Source organism: Notamacropus eugenii, chromosome 5, assembly GCF_028372415.1.
Source record: "Notamacropus eugenii isolate mMacEug1 chromosome 5, mMacEug1.pri_v2, whole genome shotgun sequence".
Taxonomy (NCBI): domain Eukaryota; kingdom Metazoa; phylum Chordata; class Mammalia; order Diprotodontia; family Macropodidae; genus Notamacropus; species Notamacropus eugenii.
In genome coordinates, this window is record NC_092876.1 from 365,202,566 (window position 1) to 365,222,786 (window position 20,221).

The window sequence follows — 20,221 nt, forward strand, 5'->3', positions numbered from 1 at the left end:
CACAATCTGCAGTCTCTTCTATTACACCTTCCCTTCCCTTATCCCCATCTTCTCTCTTTTCTTGTATGACAAGATAGACTTCTATATTCCATTACCTGAATTTATTATTTCCAAGTTGCCTGCAAAAACAATTCTCAACATTTGTTCCTAAATCTTTGACTTCCAACTTCTCTTCCTTTCCCCCTCCCCAAACATCTCCACTCTGAAGGGAAGTAATTCAATATAGGCTACACATGTGTAGTTATACAAACGACTTCAATAATAGTCATGTTGTAAAAGACTGTCTATATTTCCCTCCATCCTATCCTGTCCCCCATTAATTCTATTCCATCTTTTGTCTTTATCCCTCCCCCAACGTATGTACTTCGAATTATTCCCTTCTCCCATTTGCTCTCCCTTCTATCATCCCCTCCACAACCCATTTATCCTCTTCCCCTACTTTCCTGTGGTGTAAGATAGATTTTCATACCAAACTGAGTGTGCATGTTATTCCCTCCTTAAGCCAAATGTGATGAGAGTAAGCTTCACTTTTTCCCTCTCACCTCCCTTTTTTTCCCCTCCATTGAAAAAGCTTTTTCTTGCCTCTTTTATGAGGGATAATTTGCCCCACTCCATTTCTCCCTTTCTGCTCTCAATATATTCCTCTCACGCCTTAATTTATTTTTTAGATATCATCCCTTCCTATTCAACTCATCCTATGCCCTCTGTCTATATGTATATAATTCCTGCAACTACCCAAATACTGAGAAAAGTTTCAAGTTACAAATATTATCTTTTCACGTAGGAATGTAAACTGTTCAACTTTAATAAGTCCCTTATGTTTTCTCTTTACTGTTTACCTTTTCATGCTTCTCTTGATTTTTGTATTTGAAAGTCAAATTTTCTATTCAGCTCTTGTCTTTCATTACGAATGCTTAAAAGTCCTCTATTTCATTGAATGACCATTTTTTCCTTGAAGTATTATACTTAGTTTTGCTGAGCAGGTGATTCTTGGTTTTAATTGTAGTTCCTTTGACTTCTGGAATATCACATTCCAAGTCCTTCAATCCCTTAATGTAGAAGCTGCTGGATCTTATGTAATCTTGATTGTATTTTCACAGTACTTGAATTGTTTCTTTCTGGTTGCTTGCAATATTTCTTCTTTGACCTGGGAACTTTGGAATCTGGCTACAATATTCCTAGGAATTTCTCTTTTTGGATCTCTTTCCAGGGGTGATTGGTGAACTTTTTCAATATTAATTTACTGTGTGGTTCTTGAATATCAGGGCAGTTTTCCTTGATAATTTCATGAAAGATGATGACTAGGCTCTTTGATCATGGCTTCATGGCTTTCAAGTAGTCTTATAATTTTTAAACTGTCTCTCTTGGTTCTATTTTCCAGGTCAGTTATTTTTCCAATGAGATATTTCACATTGTCTTCCATTTTTTCATTCTTTTGGTTTTGTTTTGTAATTTCTTAGTTTCTCATAAAGTCATTAGCTTCCATCTGCTCCATTCTAATTTTTAAAGAACTATTTTCTTTAGTGAGCCTTTGAACCTCCTTTCCCTTTGGCTAATTGTGCCATTTCTGTTAGTCTATTTTTAAAAGTGTTATTTTCTTCAGCATTTTTTGGGGTATCCTTTGGCAACCTGTTGACTCACTTTTCATGATTTTCTTGCATCACTCTCATTTCTCTTTCCAATTTTTCCTCCACCTCTCTTACTTGATTTTCAAAATCTCTTTTGAGCCCTACCATAACCTGAGACTATTGCAAATTTGTTTTGGAGGTTTTGGATGAAGAAGCCTTGACTTTGATGTCTTCCTCTAATGGTATGCTTTGTTCTTCCTCGAAAGGATGGAGGAAAATACCTGCTCACAAAGATAGTAACCTTCCATAGTCTTACTTTTTTTCCCTTTTTTGGGCATTTTCCCAGTCAGTTGCTTGACTTTTGAGTCCTTTGTCAAGGGAAGGGTATACTCTAGGGATCTATAAGTTCTCAGTTCCTTCAAAGTGACCCAATCAAGGGAGAGGAGTTTACTCCTCTCCTGGCCTGCACTGTGGTCTGGGAGCAACCACAAGCTTTTCTTCCCAGGGTCTGCTAGTAGGATTCCCTCTCTACAAATGCTTCCAACTCCACCAGGCCAGTGCTCCTCCTCACCCCAGGGCTGCCACTTACGGGTGAGATTCAGATCATCGGCTTGATTTCCCCAGGGTCTTTAGGCAGAAGGCTACAAAAATGGGTGCTGCAGTTGCCTGAGACAGGTGATCCCTTCTCATTAAGGTGAAAGAGCTTTCTCACTGACATTTGAAGCTATCTCTGGCATTTGTGGGTTGAGGAATCTGGGAACTGCACCTACTACCTGAGATGCCATGCCCTGAAGCCTGCTCCAGTCCTATCCCTGCCACACTGCTGACCAAGGCTGGTCTGTACTCTGTGGGCTATGCTCCACTCTGAGCCCCATGTGCTAGACTCATCTATATATTTTATATGTGTTCACTTTGCTAGCTTGAGTTGAAGCTTATCTGTATAACAATGGATTAAGAATTGGATCTGAACTCAGAGGACTTAGCTTTAAAACTTTTTTCTGTTCTTTATTACCTTTATTACCTTGGCATCTTTGGTCAAGTCATTTAATATTTCTCGGGCTAACTTTTATTATGTACAAAATAAGATTGGACTTGATGAATTAAATTATCTTTTTCAGCTCTAAAACAATCATTCTCTCTAGCCTAAAGTTGTCAGTCTAAATGTTTTGTATTTTTTCTTCCTTCTTTCAGTTGACAATTGTATAGTACCTGTCATTTTCAAAACAATGTGTTAGATGCTGGGAGAGATATAATTAGATAGTGAATTGGTTTTTTTGGGTTTTTTTTTTGCTCCACAGAACATCAATTCATTTCTTAAAAGCTTGACCTTACTTTCAGTGTGTCTTTGCTATTTAGACAGTTCTATTGCAATTGTACATAAGTCTAGCAAAGGTACAAAAATAAGTGGGAAACAGGATTTAGATTCTACTGGGGCTTTTCATATACACAAAACATACCATAGTTAGAGTCTCTTCATATATGATGAAAAGCATGCACTTATTTTTATTTCTTAGTTACCGTTAACTCACTTCAAAGATGAAACTAAAGATAATTGTTCTTTTTTGTACTCTGCCCTCATTTTTTTCTCAGCAACAATTGTGAAAGTGAAACTTCTTACAGTTAAAAGCAAGTAAATTATGCAGTATCTAAAAGTTTCTTTCAAGGTTTCATCTCTATAGTTTAGGCTAGAGGTATGAAATCTGTGACCTTGAGGTCACATGTGGCCCTGTAGGTCCTCAAGTGCATCCTTTTGACAAAATACAAACTTTACAGAACAAGTCCCATTAATAAAAGGATTCGTTTTGGAAAAATTGGACTCAGTCAAAAGACTGCACCCAAGGACCTAGGTGGCCACATGTGGCTCCTAGACCTCAGGTTCCACACCCCTGGTTAAGGCTGTTGTTTACATCTATTTGGGAAATTTTTTGTGTGGGAGAAGCCTTGATGCTAAATATCCAAAAAAGTGAGTTTCTTGCATGGTCCTTGCATTGTTTTGAATATGCTAATATCTCCCTGAGAAAGTGTTATAGGGAATTCTTAATTTCTTTATGAATTTAGGTGAGTTTTTTTTTTTAACTTGTTTGTTTTTTGTACAAGAACTTTAAATTCACTGGTTTAATGAGCTCCCAATGAGGAAACCCTCTCTACCAAATGTAGATCAGCAACTGATATGCAGTTTATAGTCTTAAAGAGTTACCTGAGGAACTAAGGAGGTAAATGACTTGTCCAGGATTACACAGTTTGTAGGATCCAGAAGTTAGATTACAACTTAGGTCTTGATGATATACAGCCAGCAGCAAAAATTAGAAAAAAAAATTCTAACAAATTAATTCTAGGAATGAAAGGCAATGTTTTTTTGGTGGTATACTTTGTGTTCAAAAAAAATTAAATAAAGTTGTGGTTTACAAGCTGATCATGGACTCAATTCACCACAATTTTATTACATGTCTCCTACATGTTAGGTACTGTACAAAGTATCATGGGAGATTTAAAAAAAGATAAGGGAAGCTGCTTTTGCTCTCAAACAGTTTACAGTGTGGAAGACCTTTTTATTTAATGTGGAGGTGATAATTTCAGAAGTTGAAAAGTTACGAATCCTTAGCATTGTTTCTAGACCTATCATCCACTCTAGAAAATGTTTACACACAGATAATTAAATCATTTCCCCTCATCAACTTAAGAAGCTATAAGACAATATCTATATCTATATCTATATCTATATATATATATATATATAATCGACTATACAATATAGCAAGTAATGATAAAACTGAATTTTACAAACACAAAACTAATTTTGGTGGCATAGCCATTATTGTAAATATTCACATCTCCAAATCTTCTACAGCTGCATTAATAATTATATATTAATATTTGTTGAGTAACTAACTCTGTATTTTTTCCCTTTGTTATAATAGTTTAGGTAGACCTTCTGAAGACTTGATTAGAACAGCCAAACTTTCAATAGAAGTTAATTATTTTAGTCATGAAAATTTTATCGCCAATGTGTTTTATTTGATTAAAAGCAAAAAGGGATTTATTTGTGTGTGTGTTTGTGTGGGGCGGGGGGTGGTTCATCATAAAGAGCAAAGTTTTGATCCCATTTGTGACTTTCCATCATTGAACAAAAAGGCAGTCATAAATTTCAAAGAATAAACATAAAGCACTCTAGCAAATTTTACTTTATTTTAATACTTTATTAATTTACTTTTATTCTTCTTAAAAAATTTTAATTGGAGTTTCACCTTATCTCTCTCTCTCTCTTTCTCTTTCATTTTTCATATGACTACTGGCAGCTTAGATTTCTTCCTCTTCAAACTACCTTTAACCAGTTATCATCTGAGGGATGGCTCATATTGTGGTAAATTTGACTCAGTTATATATCTTAGAAACAAGAACTTTATCACAGCAACTTGATGTATTTTTTTTCCATTTGCCTGTTTATCTTTCAGTTTTACCTATATTGGTTTTATTTATGTAAAAAATAATTTTATATAATTAATTTCATAAATTTTACCTTCCATGGCCATCTCTATCTCTTATTTGGTCATGAGCTCCATAGGTCTCATTAATTAATTTCTTTTATGCTCCTATAACTTGTTAATTGTCTCATCCTTTTATGCAATTCATGTACCAACAGTGAGTTTACCTTGGCATAGCAGACTGCTGTCTATGTTTCCCAAAAATTTTTGTTGAATACTTAGTTCATGCCCCAATAGCTGTAATCTTTGGGTTTATCAAACACTAAGCTGCTATGCTATTTGCCTCCATGTATTGTGTTCCTAATCTGTTGCAATGATCAACCTCTGAATTTCTTAAAGTGTTTTGATGATTACTGCTTTGTAGTATAATTTGAGACTTAGTATATCTAGTCTCCTTTCCATGTCACATTTCCCCCCATTATTTCCCATAAAATTCTTAATCTTTTATTTTTCCATATGATTTTGTTATTTTTATACTTAGTATAAATCTAGCCTGATTATACTGTAGGATCTTTATAATAAAATGCTGTAGTGTTCTTGATATTATTTTAAATAATATTTTATTTTTTCCCAATTACATGTAAATAATTTTAAAGATTTTTTTAATATGAGTTCCAAATTCTCTCCCTTCCTATCCTCTCTACTCCCTGAGATGGTAAGCAATCTGATATAAGTGATACATGTGTGATCATGTAAAACATATGTCCAAATAAGTCATTCTGTGGAAGAACACTCAAACAAAAAGAAGAAAGAGCAAAAGAAAGAAAAAAGAAAGGAAGGAAGGAATGAAAGATGAAAGGGAAGGAGAAAAGGAGAGAGGAAGGAAATAAAAGAAAGGAAGAAAGAAAGAAGGAATGAAGGAAAGAAGAAAAAGAAAGAAAATAATGAGCTTTGGTCAATATTCAGACTCCATCAGTGCTTCTTCTGGAGGCAGATAGCATTTTGGATTATTACATTTCTGAGAATAGATAATTAGGGATTATTTTGGATTATTGTATTTCTGAGAATAGATAAGCCATTCACAGTAGATCATCATATGATATTGCTGCTACTGTGTACAATAATCTCCTGGTTCTGCTCACTTCACTCTGTATCAGTTCATATGAGTCTAGGTTTTTCTTTTTTTTTTTTATTTAAAAAAATTATTTATTTTTAGTTAACAACATTCAGTTGCACAAGGTTTTGAGTTCCAAATCTTCTCCCCCCTCTCCCTGCTTCCTTCCTCAAGATGGCATGCAGTTTGATGTAAGCTCTACATATACATTCATATTAAACATATTTTATACATTACTCATGTTGCCAAGAAGAATTATAACTAATGGAAGAAGAAACAAAACAAAACAAAAATGAGAGAAAATAATATGCTTTGATCTTTGATCTACATTTAGGCTCTGAAATTTTTTCTCTGTATATGAATAGCATTTTCTTTTATTATTATTATTGGTATTAATTTATTTGTTTTCAGTTTTCTACAATCACTTCCATAAGTCTTAGATTTTCTCCCCCTCCCTCCCTCCTTCCTGCAATAGATGGCATGCAATCCTATATGGGTTCTACACATGTATTCTTATTAAATACATTTTCATGTTACTCATATTGCAGAGAAGAATTAAAAGAAATGGGAAAAACCATGAGAATAAACAAACCTAAACAAAACATAGCACAAGAGAAAATATTCTGCTTCATTGTGCTTCATTTTTTATGATTATAGATAGCTTTAATTTCTTCCTCTGAAAACTGCCTGTTCATATCTTTTGATCATTTATCAAGTGGGGAATGACTTGTAAATTTGACTCAGTTCTCTATATATTTTAGGAATGATGCCTTTACCACAGACACTAGTTGCAAAAATTCTTTCCCAGTGTTCTGCTGCCCTCCTAATCTTGGCTGCATTGGGTCTGTTTTTGCAAAACCTTTTCAATTTAATGTAATCAAAATTATGCATTTTGCATTTCGTAGTATTCCCTATCTCTGGTTTGGTCATAAATTTCATCATTCACCATAATCTGACAAATATTCATTGTTCGCCTAATTTGTTTATAGTATCAATCTTTCTACCTAGATCCTGTATCCATTTGGACTTTATTCTTGTATATGGTGTCAGGCATTGATCTATGCCAAGTTTCCACCACGCTGTTAACCAGTTTTCCCAGCAGTTTTTGTCAAACAGTGTGTTCTTATCCCAGATGCTGGGGTCCTTGAGTTTATCAAACAGTAGATTGCTGTATTCATTGACTACTATGTCTTGAGGACCTAACCTATTCCACTGGTCTACCCCTCTGTTTCTTAGCCAGAACCAAGTTGTTCTGATGGCTGCTTTGTAATACAATTTGAGATCTGGTAGGGGTAAGCCATTTTCCCTAGCATTTACTATATTAATTCCCTTGATATTCTGGAACTTTTTTCTTCCAGATGAATTTTGACATTATTTTTCTAGCTCTAGAAAATATCTTTCTGGTAGTTTGATTGGTATGGCACTGAGTAAGTAAATTAATGTAGGTAGAATTGTCACTTTTAGTATGTTAGCTCAGCCTACCAAAGAGAAGATGATGTTTTACCACTTCCTTAGATCTGACTTTATTTGTGCGAAAAGTGTTTTGTAATTGTGTTCATATTGTCCCTGGTTTTGGTTTGGCAGGTAGACTCCTACATATTTTATAGTGCCTACTGTAGCTTTAAATGATATTTTACTTTCTATCTCTTGCTATTGTGCTTTGGTAGAAATATATAGAAATTCTGATGATTTACGTTGGTTTATTTTGTAACCTGCAACTTTGCCAAAATTGTTTATTTCAAGTAGTTTTTTACTTGATTCTTTGGGATTCTCTAAGTATATCATCATATCATCTGCAAAGAGTAATAGCTTAGTTTCTTCTTTGCCTCTTCTAATTCTTTCAAATCCTTTTTCTTCTCTTATTGCTAAAGTTAACATTTCTGGTATCATATTGAATAACACTGCTGATAATGAATATCCTTGTTTCACCCCTGATCTTATTAGAAATGCATCTAGCTTATGCTCATTGCATATAATGTTTGGTGATGATTGTAGGTAGACACTGCTTATTATTTTGTGGAAGGCTCCATTTATTCTTGTGCTTTCCAGTGTTTTCAATAGGAATGAGAGGTGTATTTTGTCAAAAGCTTTTTTGTGCATCTATTGAGATAATCCTATGGTTTCTGCTAGTTTTGTTGTTCATATGATCAATAATGTTGATAGTTTTCCTAATATTGAACCAGTTCTGCATTCCTAGTATAAATCCTACCTGATCATAATGTACTATTCTTGTGATAAGTTGCTGTATTCTTTTTGCTAATAACTTATTTAAAATTTTTGCATCTATATTCCTCAGAGAAATTGGTCTCAAATTTTCTTTCTCTGCTTTGGCTCTTCCTGGTTTTAGTATCAGAACCACATTTGCATCATAAAAAGAATTTGTTACGATTCCTTCTTCGCCAATTTTCCCAAATAGTCTATATAGTATTAGAATTAATTGTTCTTTAAATATTTGACAGAATTCACTTGTAAATCAATCTGGTCCTGGAGATTTTTTCGTAGAAACTTTATTGGTGGCTTGCTCAATTTCTTTTTCTGAGATGCGGTTATTTAAGTATTCAACTTCCTCTTCTGTTCTTCAGGCAACTTATATGTTTTAAATATTCATCTATGTCACTTAGATTGTCAAATTTATGGGCATACAGTTGGGTAAAGTAATTTCCAATTATTGTTTTAATTTCCTCCTCATTGGAGGTGCATCTATCCTTTTCATTTTTTATATTGTCTATTTGTTTTTTTTCTTTTTAATAAAATTCACCAAAAGTCTATTAATTTTATTTTTTTTCATAAAACCAACTTTAAGTTTTATTTATTAATTCAATAGTTTTCTTCATTTTAATTTTATTAATCTCTCCTTTCATTTTCAGTATTTCTAATTTGGTATTTACTTGGGGATTTTCAATTTGTACTTTTTCTTGCTTTTTCAGCTGCATAACCAATGCATTGATCTCCTCTTTCTCTATTTTATTCATTGTGTTCAATGATATAAAACTTCCCCTAAGAACTTCTTAAGTCCAGGTTTTTTTTTTCCTGAAATTTCCTGCTTATCATTTCTTATAGCTGATTAGTATCACATTGTAATCATATACCACAACTTGTTCAGTCATTTCCCAAATGAGCGACATGACTTCAATTAACAGTTTTTAGCCACCACAAAAGGAGCTGCTATAAATACCCTTATAGAAATACATCCTTCCCCTCTTTTAAAAAATCTCTTTGGCATATCAGCCTAGTGGTGGTATTGTTGAGTCGACAAGTATACTTAGTTTTATAGCCCTTTGAACATAGTTTCAAATTGCTCTTCAGAGTGATTGAATCAGTTACTACAACAACAATAAAAATCAAGATTTTTCTAATTTGCCATGACTTTTTTTATTTTAGAGCCCAATCCTCTGACTTTATGCTTCCTTGTATGAAAAGCAAGACCAATCTCTATGGTACCATGTATCTCTCCCTCACCAAGCTTCTTAAGGAAATTGGTTCTCTATTTCAAACTTCATTGAAAGATCCTTTGCCTGTCAAGATAATTCCTCTCTCCTTCTTTATAAACACACCAGATTCATTAGCAGTGTTTCATGAACACATCATATTAAAATGCACTTCTTGTCTCAGTGTAGCAGAGTATGACTTGCAAGGGGGAAGTAGGATTTTCTTTTAAAATTATAAATTAGAACCCTTTTGTATGGTTCCAGATAGGACATTTTTTCTTCACATATTGATGAGTAAATCTTGAACTTTAACCTCAAAAGCTGCCAAAGAAATATTCTCAAAGTCATAGTCAAGATTATAATACAAACAAATAGGAGATAGAAAGGGCAAGGCATATTTCACCCATTTGTGGTGGTTAGTGAGGGGGAGAATTCTATAAATTCCATTAAAAAAAGTCAGTTTCATTTTGTTTTTAGTTCCATATTATCTTTTTTCCCTTTGCTGCCCACTGAAAAGGCAAGATAAAGAAAACCATTTATAAAAATGTCTACATTCCTTCCTAAAGAGCAACTGAGGAGACTGTCTCCTTAACCAGAACTGAGAAGTAGATTATTCTTTTTCTCCTCCATCCAAACTACTACTTCTACTACTATTACTACTACTACTACTACTACTACTACTACTACTACTACTACTACTACTACTATTACATACACATACATACACACATACACAATAACTAGCTAATGAATTTTTAAATGATACCCACCAAAATGACAAAACAACAACAAAGCTAGACCCCATTCCCTCCAAAATGACAAAACAAACAAAAAAATCTTAGAAATCCCAGATTACTTGCCAGGTTCAGGCAGTGAACAACTTCAATAATTCACACCTAGAATTAGTATGTTACATCACAAGCATTCCATGACTTATAAACATAAACCAAAAAATAAAAACAAAACAAAAACAAGAAAAAGGAATACTAATAAGCTAAAAGCTTAGTACTGATCAGTTTTCTGATGATTTATAATTAATCAAAGTTAGCGAGCATATAATCTGAGTAGCAAGGGAAACTGGGGCACCTAGTAAGCCTTGTCCCACACTGGGTGTGTGTGGGTACAAAATGTTTGTCATGATTACAAAAACAAAGTTGAATTTTTCTTTAGTTTGATTTAAGTATTGTTTTTAACACGATGTTGCTACGAGCTTTGCAGAGAGGGATCTGATAGAATGTTTTCATAGCTGTGTATATATATATTTGTCTTTCTTTCAGTTCTAGAGGTTCCAAGGTAGATAATTTCACTTTATCACAGACAATCTTTAGGCCTTTCAGTTGGAGTGCAGAGCACTCCATATATTTATTTGCCTTTAGGCCTTGCACCAATTCTTAATTTTTAAAAATTTTTTTAGTTTATTTATTTTTAGTTTTTAATATTCATTTCCACAAAATCTAGAGTTCCAAATTTTCTCACCATCTCTCCCCTACCCCCACCCAAAACCACCATGCGTTCTGATTACCACTTTCCCTAATCTGCCCTACCTTCTATTATACCCCTCCCTTCACTTATCCCCATCTTCTCTCTTTTCTTCTAGGCCAAAATAGATTTCTATACCCCATTAGCTGTATTTCTTATTTCCCAGTTGCATGCAAAAACAATTCTAAACATCAGTTCCTAAAACTCTGAGTTCCAACTTCTCTCCCTTCCTTCTCCCCACCCATTTTCACTGAGAAGATAAGCAATTCAATACAATATGTGTGTGTGTGTGCGTGTGTGTGTGTGTGTGTGTGTATAATCCCTCCAATTACCCAAATACTGAGAAAAGTTTCAAGAGTTACAAATATTATCTTTCCATGTAGGAATGTAAACAATTCAGCTTTAGTAAGTCTCTTATGATATCTCTTTCTTTTTACCTTTTCATGCTTCTCTTCATTCTTATGTATGAAAATCAAATTTTCTATTCAGCTCTGGTCTTTTCATCAAGAATGCTAGAAAGTCCTCTATTTCTTTGAATGACCATTTTCTCCCCTGAAGTATTATACTCATTTTTGCTGGGTAGGTGATTTTTGACTTTAATTCTAGTTCCTTTGACTTCTGGAATATCATATTCCAAGCCCTTTCATCCCTTAATATAGAAGCTGGTAGATCTTGTGTTATCCTGATTGTATTTCCACAATACTCGAATTGTTACTTTTTAGCTGTTTGTAGTATTTTTTTCCTTGACCTGGGAACTCTGGGAATTTGGCTACAGTATTCTTAGGAGAGTTTCTCTTTTTGGATCTCTTTCAGGAGGTGATTGGTGGATTTTTTCAATATTTATTTTGCCCTCTGCTTCTAGAATATCAGGGCAATTTTCCTTGTTAATTTCATGAAAGATGATGTCTAGGCTCTTTTTTGATCATGACTTTCAGATAGTCCCATAATTTTTAAGTTGTTTCTCCTGGATCTATTTTCCATGTCAGTTGTTTTTCCAATGAGGCATTTCCTACTTTCTTTCATTTTTTGGTTTTGTTTTGTAATTTCTTGGTTTCTCATAAAGTCATTAGCCTCCATCTGCTCCATGCTAATTTTTAAAGAACTATTTTCTTCAGTGAGCCTTTGAACCTCCTTTTACATTTGGCTAATTCTGCTTTTTAAAGTATTCTTCTCCTGATTGGTTTTTTGGACCTCTTTTGCCAGTTGAGTCACCCTATTTTTAAAGGTGCTATTTTCTTCAACATTTTTTTTGGGGAAGTTGTTGATTTGCTTTTCATGATTTTCTTACATCACTCTCATTTCTCTTCTCAAGTTTTCCTCCATCTCTCTTACTTGATTTTCAAAATCCTTCATGACCTCAGACACTTGCATAGTTATTTTAGAGGTTTTGGATGCAAAAGCCTTTACTTTGAGGTCTTCCTCTGATGGTATGCATTGTTCTTCCTCATCTGAAAAGATGGAAGAAAATACTGTTCATCAAAAAAGTAGCCTTTTATAATCTCATTTTCCCCCACTTTTTGGGCATTTTCCCAGCCAGTTACTTGTCTTTTGAGTCCTTTGTCAAGACGAGGGTATACTCTGGGGGTCTGTAAGTTCTCAGTTCCTCCAAAGTTGCCCAATCAAGGGAAAGGAGTTTACTCTTCTCCTGGCCTGCACTCTGGTCTGGGAGTTACCACAAACTTTTCTGCCTAAAATCTGTGAGTAGAATTCCCTCTTCAGAGCTTCTGCCAGCTCCATCATGCCAGCACTCTTGCTCACCCCAGGGCTGCCACTCAGGGCTGAGATCCATATCAGCAGCTCAGTTCCCTCAGAATCTTTAAGCTGATGGCTCCAAAAATGGATGCTGCCACTGCAGTTGCTATTGTTGGCAGGGCCACACTGTGTTCCCTTCTCCCCCAAGGTGTAAGAGATTTCTCACTGACATTTGATGCTGTCTTTGGTGTTTGTGAGTTGAGGAATGTGGGAGCCACAGCTGCTGCCTGGAGTTCAGTGACCCAGTCTGCTCTGGTCCTGGCTCTGCTGCATGGCCAAGGCTGGTCTGCACTCTGCTCCATACTCTGTATGATAGACATTTCCTCTGCCTTCCCAGGCTGCCTTGGACTGGAGTTCTCTTCCCTCTGTCTTTTTGTGGCTTCTGCTATTCTAGAATTTGTTTAGAGTCATTTTTTACAGGTATTTTATGGGCTATGGGGGGGGGGAGCTTCCATAGGTCCATCTTTCTACTCCGCCATCTTGGCTACCCCTTTGTACCACCTTTTTAGTACAGGGGGATTATATCTTTGTGGCTATTTATATTTTCTGAGCACAATCCTTTCTGAGAATATGTTCTAGTCTTCACATGCACACCATATGACACTCTCTTTTTGCAGTTCTTGACTTTAATTTGTCTGAGATCTTGGTATGTGTTCCATGACATAAAGTTATGCCATATAAGTACAAAAATGTGATATTATAAAAGATAGTCCTTGGTCTCATGGAGGAACTTGACTTGGTGTTGTTAAAAACTCATCCTGGGGCAGCTAGATGGTGCAGAGGATAGAGTACTTGAGAGAGTACTAGGATAATTATTGGCTGTGTGAACCTTGGGAAGTCACTTAACCCCAACAACATAAAAAAACAGCCCCAAAACTCAGATTTCTCCAGTTTCTGGATGGAAATATAACCCACAGGCAGTATAAAACAGGGAGATGGATATATGTCAAATTTATTTTAAATAAACATGAAGAATCAAATGCAGGAGTGAATCCTTATACATGGTGACATCTTTGACATATTCCTATTTGTAGATTGTTGAACTAATTATATCGAGTCCCATAATAATTGAGATCTTCCTAAATGGATTATAATTACTACTAGTAGTAAAAGTACTACTAGTCTTAGCTAAAATTCTATACTACTTTAAGTTTTGCAATGTACTTTACATATCTTATATAATTTGTTTCTCACAACGACCATGAGACATAAGAGCTATTATTATCTCCATTTTACAGATAAGAATACGGAGACAGAGTTTAACAGCTAGTAAGTATCAAAAGCTAGAATTGAACTTATCTTCTTGTCTCTATTTCCAGTGCTTCATTAATTGAACTACCTAGTTGCCATAAATCAATTAAAAATTCAACCTACTAAACATGCAGGGAAAACCTAAAAGAAAGATAATACTTCTTCTCCAAGCTGTGATATGTAATAGGATAGGCAACTCAAGGTGCTGATTGTAAGAATTAGGAAATGAAAGCAAAGGAAACTTTTATAGTTCCAGAAAGTAAACTGGAGGAACTAGGAGAAAAAGTTGTATTTTCCAAAATGAATCAGAAAGAAGATCAGGATTATTCATTATTATTATTACTACTATTCATTATTAATCTGATGTGGATATTATTTTCACATAATTTTTATTTCTTTTTCTTCAAAAATAATCAAGTAAATGTGATCAAATAAAACACAGATGCCTTTGTAAGACTTTCCCTGGGGACTGGAATGATCTCCCTCAATAATCATGCCCCTGGATGCATAGTCCTTCTGTTACACTTGTGAAAAATGATTTTTCTTCGTTATCATTATCTTGGAGACTCAGAGCTTTCTACTAATCTCCTTCTTCTTTCAAAGTTCGGTTTCTTCTTCATAAGAACATTGCTTATAATGAGATTGCATTGAGTCTCCTTATCCTGGTCAAACTCCAACCCAAGTCTGAATTGATTTAATCAAATACAAGGAAACTCCATTATGTTCTACTCAGGATCGGTGGGAGACAGATACTTTTCTCTAGATAGCCCAAGACTGGGAGTGGTCTGGTATGATTGGAGGATGGTCTGAGAGAAGAGGGATTTTTCCTATCCAGTGGTAAAACTATGATGGGTTTATATCAGCCTCTATTGAAAAGGTGTATAAACTGGTCACCCCCCCACCCCCAAATCCAGTCTAATTCTAGACTGAATCCCTTAGGGGATGCTCAGTCTTTGATTGTAGCTTTGTATGCATGCTGCTAGCTTGAGAGAAATAAAAATATGGGCACAGACAGCCTAATTTCATTTGTCTTCTAGGTTGACATTGACATAAATCCTTTAACTAACATACATTTTGTGTATGCAAATATGAAGCAACATATGTGTGTGTGTTAGCATCTAGCCCTCTTCTCTCTCTCATCCTCAAAAATTTTATTAAATGGTTTGTCAAATGCTTCATTGAAATAAGAAACCTAATGTCTGCAACAATCCCCTAATCTATTGGTCTAATCAGTACTTCATGCAAACAGCTCAGAATAGACCCTGACAATATAAAGAGATTGAGTTTTGATGAAAAGTATTCTGATGGTGACCAGGTAGGTAGTTCAGTGGATCTAGCGCTGGGTCAGGAAAAGCTGCATTCAAATTTGGCCTCAGATACTTACTAGCTGTGTGATTCTGGGCAAGTCACTAAGACCTGCTTGCTTCAGTTTCCTCATCTGGAAGAGGAAATGGCAAACCACTCTAGTATCTTTGCCAAGAAAACCCTGAATGAGGGCATGAAGAATGAGATATAATTGATATCTGAAAAATAACATTCTGGTGATGGTATACAAAAAGATTGGAATACTGAGAGACTAAGAACATGAAGAACAGTCACTCTTCTCTCCATTACTATCTCTTTCTGCCTCTGAAAGGGTAGGCTGGCAGAAATGAATTCTCCAGAGGAAATTTGGATAAGCAAAGTTACACAGCACTGGGGGATGGGCAGAAGAAGCCACATTCAGAAATGGATTGTTAGTGATAGTATATGAGGTGGATATGGGATGAAAAAGATGAGAAGCTATGTCCAGAAGGTTAGTGTTGAGATGAGGCAAAAATAGAGTGAAGGTCAACAGAGGAAGGACAAATGCAATAGATAAAAGAAAAAGAAAAGAACAAAAACAAACTGTCCTTTTGTTTCATTTACTTTTAAGCTGCCTATTTTCCTTAACTGGCTTTCTCTAGTGTGTATAATGAAGCATGAAATAGCAGGATGGCTCCTGATCTTTAATCCTAATTCCTAGCTCATCAATGAGTGGTTCACCCTGCCTTTTGAGTGAAACTGCCTGCTCTTTGATATGCTCCATGATGTACTCTGTCAATAGTGTATTATAGCTCTTTCAACACCTAACTGATGCTGTTCTGCTGATGGGAAGCACTAGGAAGGAGCAGCTAAGTGGTACAGTCAATACATCACTGAATGTGGAGTCAGGAGGACCTCACTTTGAATCTAGCCTCAGATATTTACTGGCTCTTCAACCCTAGGTAAGTCTTAACTTCTCTTGGTTTTGGTTTTAAAATCTGTAAAATGTAGATAATGGGAGCATTTATCTCTCAGGGTTTGTGTGAGGATCAAATTTGATTTGTGAAAAATCTTGCAAACATCAAAGTTCCTCTATAAGTGTTAGTTATCATTACTAATAAATATTTTTTTAGTCTTAAGAAAAGAGAGAGAGAAAAGAAAACCAGAGAAAGAAAGGATCTGCACTTTGGAACTTAGATTAGTGTCTAATATAGGCATCTCAGGCATAAGAATCAGGCTTCTTTTTGGGCAATTGCTTCTTCACTCAGAGATGCAATTGCCTTAGTGATCATCTCTTGTGCTCTGTCCCAGAGACTATCTGTAAAGCTGTCTTTTCTTTTGCTCAGTCAGGCAACTCGAAATAGACAATAGCCTAACAGATGCTGATATTCACCCCGGATTAGGCTGTGTTTATTTTCTACTTGTTAGCCTGAACTAGTCACAGCTAGCTGGTTACTATTTACGTTGAGTGAACACAACTGCATGGACCCCTCCTTATACACGCACCTGTACTCACCCAGGATCTGCCACCATGGCAGGCAACAGTGACAAACATGTCTCCCACAGATCCTGGCCTTCTTTGGAATTCTCTGTCTGCCTGTGTCCTTGTCTTTTTCTCTCCATCTCTCTGTGCCTGGATCTGTCTCTCTTTTTCTTTTCCTCTGTCTGTGCCTGTCTCTCTGTGTGTCTTTTTTCTCTCAGAGTAGTAAGGGAACCCAAGGTTGCTGTCAATAGTGGTTCACATGATCCTTATGTTAAAAATAGTTCTGGTGTTGTCTCCCCTGTTACTAGAGAAGGAAGCCAGACTTGAGTTTTGTTTGTTTACAAGTCTCCCCCTAATAAGCAACTAGAAATGATTAAAGATTTTTAAAAGCCTATAAACAAATGGCCTCTTAGGCATATCTGATGAAATGTTTCTTGTGCAACCTGGTGTCAGTCTGTCTAGCGCTTCCATCTTCACTCGTCACCCTTGGTATTGGTGTCAGAGCCATCACAAATGAATACAGTATTGTAAACTCATGGTGGGTAACAGGGGCTCTCCATAGCCTGATCCACTTAAGATTTCGAGGCTGCAGAGATGGCTTTGGCAGAATTCTATCAATAAGGAAAAGGACACTGAGAAATGTTTCTTTCCAGATTGCAATTTGATTGCCATGCTCTAGCTGGTTCTCCTGACTCTGTTTCAGGAATGCCTACACATAGTTCAATACTTCATAGATTCCTTGATGATAGAAATGTAAAATTCTGAACATGGGAAGCAATGTGGTAGTATGGATATGAGCTGGTATTAGAGTAAGTCCTTCTTCTGACACATCCTTGATGGGCAAATCACTGGAATCTCTCAGTGTTATGAGTAACTCTTTAAGATGGGGGAGGTGGGGAATGATCATTTATTAAATAGCTATTGTATGTCAAACAATATGCTAAGCACTTTATAACTATAATTGACCCTTACAACAGCATTAAGAGGTGTTTTCTATTAATATCTCCACATTACAGGTGAGGAAACCTAGCCTGAGAGAGATTAAGTGACTTCCCTAGTGTCATACAGCTAGTAAGTATCTGAGAAAAGATATGAACTCAGGTTTTCCTGACTCCAAACAAGCACTAAGCACTGCATCACTTAGCTGCCATAAGACTAGGAAAGAAAGAATTATAATTTTTATACTCTGTGCCAATGTGGTCATAATGCCCAACAAAAACTCCATAAAGTAGACCTTAGAAGCAAACTAAATGTTCCATTTTCTAGATGAGGGCAGTTACCAAAACTTACAAAGTCAATAGGTATCAGAGCTTCAACATGGATGACTTCAAATCTGGTGCTTTTTTTTTTTTTTAACATTTTGGCTTTTTATAAATTATCAGTTCTTTTTTTCTTTATCATTTTCATTATTGTTATATTTTTTGAATCTCTCATGATATCTCATCTTCATTACCATCCATGGATGCTAATGAGACCAATTATAGGCTGTACTCGTTTTATCAAAATCCGACTTATGAAAAAAATTACAGTTTGCATTCTGATACTGTAAATTGTTATAAATATATCCTTAAAATCCCACGAATGACTTTGTGATCTCAGTATATGCTGCAAAGGCATACTTTGAATTGTAGGTGTAAAGCTACTTGGTTCCCTTCGTAACAGCAAGTTTGACTTTGTTACTTTGTGTGACTTTATTCTACAGGTAAATGCGGAGAGGGGAAGGAAGATCCCAGTTCAGGATACATTTAATTCAATGAAAGATCTTATGCTAATATTCAGAAATGGGTCTTTATCATGGAAAAAAGGTATTTTGGACTGGGAAGGTAGAAACAACTATTTTTATTCATGTTCTTTAGTATTTATTGAACATCCACATTGCCCTCCAGGGAGTTAATTTTCTAAGACTTTATGAAACTTATTCACCTGACGGTCACATTTTATTATTGATTCATGTTTCCATTTTCCAGTTGTCCCCTCAGGTAGAACCCTGATTCCCCTCAATCAAAGAGTCATCTCTGTGTGTCCCAAGGTGAATCACAAATACACCAGATTTACTGAGGGATGGAGAGATGTGTGTGTGTGTGTGTGTGTGTGTGTGTGTGTGTGTGTGTGTGTGTGTGTGTGTGAGAGAGAGAGAGAGAGAGAGACAGAGAGAGACAGAGAGAGAGACAGAGAGAGAGACAGAGACAGAGAGAGACAGAGAGAGACAGAGACAGAGAGAGACAGAGAGACAGAGCGACAGAGAGAAAGACAGAGAGACACAGAGAGACACAGAGAGACAGAGACAGAGAGAGGGAGAGGGACAGGGAGAGAGAGAGGGAGGAGAAGGCAATTTGAAGGAGATTTTGGGTTTTTTTTTTTAAATAACCTTTAGCAACCATTTATTAAAGAATAATGTTAGCCACTGCCATCAGTAACTAAGTTAATCGAAATCTATTTCAACTATTTCAGCAATTGGTATTCATAAAAAGTAGAGCTTAAATATTTTAGCATAGTGGGACTTGCACTGAGTTTGGAGTCAGAGAATCTGGGCAATGCCCTTAGGTAAGAGAATAATGATATACTATCAAAACCAAGCAAAAGTGCATGCATGCAGTAAAAATACACCTATATGTTAGGCCACGTTTTTTCATCAAGTATGCTTAGTGAGATTTGGTGGCCTCATCAAGAGGCTTTCCAGATATTTCCTAACAGAAAAGTGTCTCATGTACCAGAATAGTATGAAAATCTTAAAGCCCAGAATTCGGTGAATTTCATGAACTATAAAGACAAGCAAAAAGGGATCTTTACTTCTATATACACAAGAAAAATGAAGGGTTAGTGTGAAGAAGACCATATTATGATAAGAGGTAACAGAAATAAAGCAAAATTACTAAACTATTTCATAGCTGTTTTTCCATCCAGAAGAGTGAGCTTTAAACCAAAAAAAAAAAAAAAAAAACCATAGAATGAACATGATTAGGGTTATTAAGCATATTTTTAACATGTAGATAAGAATGTTTGACCACTAGGAAACAGCATTAAATGACTAAAAATATATCATGCTAACTAAATCTCTCTCTCTCTCTCTCTCTCTCTCTCTCTCTCTCTCTCTCTCTCTCTCTCTCTCTTCCCCTCCTTCCCTCCCACCCTCAATAAAACTACTAGCCTGTTATAAGAGGGTATCAATAAGAGGCAGCTAGGTGGCGCAAAGTGTAGAATCCTGGGCTTGTGATTAGAAGGACCTGCTTTCAAATTCTGCCTCAGATGCTCACTATTTTTTTTTTTTTATTATTACCCTGGAGAAGTCACCTAATTCTTTTCTGCTTTGGTTTTCTCATCTATAAAATTAGCACTAGAAGTACCAGAATTTAAGAATTCTTCAAAGAAAAAGCTGCATAATAACTGAGGTGAGAAGGAAGAGTATTCCATGTGTGGCTACAGTCAATGGAAAGACAGAG